A 2,524-nucleotide genomic window follows, 5' to 3' on the forward strand; every position below is an offset into this window, starting at 1 on the left:
GATGTTTAGATTCTTTCACTATTGCTGAAAGGGAGCTCGTTAAATTTGCAGAAATTGAAGGTGAAAACACTTCTCTATCCCCCAAGCCCTGCTACCTACAGTCCAGCAGGGAACTGAAGTGGTCAGGGCATTCCAATTTAATCCCTTCTCACAGACTCCAGCATCTCTCTCCCTTCTATCCTCCACAGAGCTGCCAGATGGAATTCTTTCTTTTTAAAAAAAGCCTTTTTAAATCGCTTCTCAGCCTTTTGGCTAAGATCAAGTGTAGTATCTGTTCTTATCTGTTTAATATCTGATACGTCCTCTATCTGAGGACAATAGATTAAATGGATTTTTGGAGCAGGGAGTTGGAATAGGAGCTTGCTCCGTCCACTCCACGCATCGACCTGGCATTGCAGTACTTTCAGGAACGGTACACCCCTTCGGGGGATTTTAAAAAAGAAAGCTTTTGCTGTGTCATTTTCCCTGCTTAAAATAAAATCCTTCCAAGAGTCTGAATTCCAAAAGTTAGCAACCCTTTCTTTATGTTCCTCTGGAAAATCCCAGTGCTTTCCTCTATAGAAACAGGCCCAGGACCTTGAACTTTCATGGTTCTGCTAAGATCCCCTGACTGCCAGAAGTGGATGGCCACTGCCTCTGTCCAGTCCTAGAGGGTCCGCCCCATGGATGGAGCCCTGCTATGGAATTCATCCCTTATTTATTGCAGTACCTTCCATTCAAAGACCCCCAGAGACAACCACCATGGAAACTGGGTTGTTGTCGGCTGCCTTCAGGTTGCCCGGCTCTGGTGACCTTGGGTACAAGAAAGAAATGCTGCTCAGTCTGTTATCATGTCCAGGTCATTGCTGTAGTTCTTTCGCTAATTCCCCTCACAGGGGGTCTCCCCCTCTCAACACTGCCTCTGCTTCATCAGATGTGATATCTGATCCATCCAGCAATGGATACATCTTAAAGGGTACTGGCTGTGCTCTGTGGGGGGTCCTCCTACAGCTCTCCCTCCAGGTTCCCGCATATGCTTCCTCTTCTCATCTCTGGACTCTCTGACCGCCATCCTACCATCTGTTCTTACTTATGTTGGCTTATATCGGGTCCTCACAGGAACAGATAACCTCAACTTTCTCCTGAGGAGTGGCAGGTGGGTTTGACCCAGCGACTAATGCTTATGTCCCTTCAATTCTCCTTGAGAACCTTATCTACTTCCTGTCTGATTCCAGGTTGTACCAGCATGGATGGAAGTGATCAGGGTTTCAGGGAGGAGAAGCCCCTGGATTGAGGTCTTGCTGCCAGGAAGCAGGGATGCTGGGGCTGGAGTCTCAGTCTCTCGATTCTTAGTTCTGTGACCTTTTCTTTGACCCTCTGATTTAGAGTGGGGTCAGCTTACCTAGAAATCAAGATGGTTTCTAGATCAGTTTTTTCAAACCATGGTGTCATGAATTGATTTAGAAGGTCTTGAGCCATGGTAAAAAGAAAACAGGACAGAAACTATTTGCACTTGCCCCACACAATAATGATAAGTATTGTTTCATTATACATTGGCTTTAGTGGCGTGATTTGCGTAGGGCTGAATATAAAATGCCACAGTCAAATAAATTTGAAAGCAATTAAAAATCATTTTATTGGGGGCTCATACAACTCTTATCACAGTCCACACATACCTCAATTGTGTCAAGCACATTTGTACATTTGTTGCCCTCATCATTCTCAAAATATTTGCTCTCTACTTAAACCCTTGGTATCAGTTCCTCATTTCCCCCCTTCCCTCACCGCTCCCCCCTCTCTCATAAACCCTTGATAATTTATAAATTATTATTATTTTGTCATGTCTTACACTGTCCAATGTCTCCCTTCACCCACTTTTCTGGTGTCTGTCCCCCAGGGAGGAGGTTATATGTAGATCCTTGTTATCGGCTCCCCCTTTCCACACCTGCCTCCCAGTATCGCCACTCTCAGCCCCGGTCCTGAAGGGATCATCTGTCCTGGGAAGCAATTGTTATAAAGAGAGCAGTGAACCCTCTCAGGATCCGGGTTGGAAATGAGCTTGAGCCTTCACAGGGGCTGGCCCAAGGTAGTCGAAAACATCTCAACCCGTGGGTCACGAAAATTTGGCAACAATATAAAGTTTCTGAATGCACCATGACCCAAACTTAATCCAAAATCAAACACGTAATGGGTCTGAGCTGTTTTAGGCAGTGCTAATCCATGTTGTATTGCGGGCTACACTGCAGCCCTGGTTCTGAGCACACAGCACGTTCACTTTGCACGTGTTGTGCCCTCGCGCCAGGCAATGCCACCAAGCGCTGCTACAGGCACCTCGACTCAGAGTCGAGACAGTTTTGTGTTGTGTATTGCAAGGTTTCTTGCAGAGACATAATAGTTTAATAACAGACAGACAGACTTTTAATATTTTTCTACTGTCACTCCTCAGCATATACATATCATATGAGTAGAGTGTATCCCTGGATTGCATCGTGTTGGAATGCAGCATCCTCTTTGTATGCATTTCTCAAAAATCACTTTGACAGAG

General features: G+C 45.4%; 1 non-coding gene across 1 annotated transcript; it reads left to right on the forward strand.

The window, feature by feature from the left end:
* Positions 1-232: 232 nt before the first annotated feature.
* Positions 233-423, forward strand: LOC142457421 (U2 spliceosomal RNA). Its single transcript, XR_012786168.1, has one exon. It is a non-coding gene; the product is annotated as a U2 spliceosomal RNA (small nuclear RNA).
* The last annotated feature ends 2,101 nt before the right edge of the window (positions 424-2,524 follow it).

Source organism: Tenrec ecaudatus, chromosome 9 (genome assembly GCF_050624435.1).
Source record: "Tenrec ecaudatus isolate mTenEca1 chromosome 9, mTenEca1.hap1, whole genome shotgun sequence".
In the NCBI taxonomy this organism is placed as follows: domain Eukaryota; kingdom Metazoa; phylum Chordata; class Mammalia; order Afrosoricida; family Tenrecidae; genus Tenrec; species Tenrec ecaudatus.